Below are 242 nucleotides of genomic sequence, written 5' to 3'. Positions count from 1 at the left end.
CAATACTGAAGAAAATCCAAAAGGAGAGTGCAAGGCCATCAACATGGCCGAATTCTGGGAGGAAGAAGAGGCAGTGAACGCCACTGAGGGAGACCTCACTGGACGTCCACTGGCCTCTAATGAGTTCCCCAATGAGGAACCTTAGGAATCTGAGGCTCAAGCTGAGACCATAGAGATTCCATTGGACTTACTTCTGCCATTCATGAGCTCTGATGAGTATTCTTCCTCTGAAGAGGATGAGT

Source organism: Arachis duranensis, chromosome 4 (genome assembly GCF_000817695.3).
Source record: "Arachis duranensis cultivar V14167 chromosome 4, aradu.V14167.gnm2.J7QH, whole genome shotgun sequence".
In the NCBI taxonomy this organism is placed as follows: Eukaryota; Viridiplantae; Streptophyta; class Magnoliopsida; order Fabales; family Fabaceae; genus Arachis; species Arachis duranensis.
Note: the sequence above shows the minus strand (reverse complement) of the source record.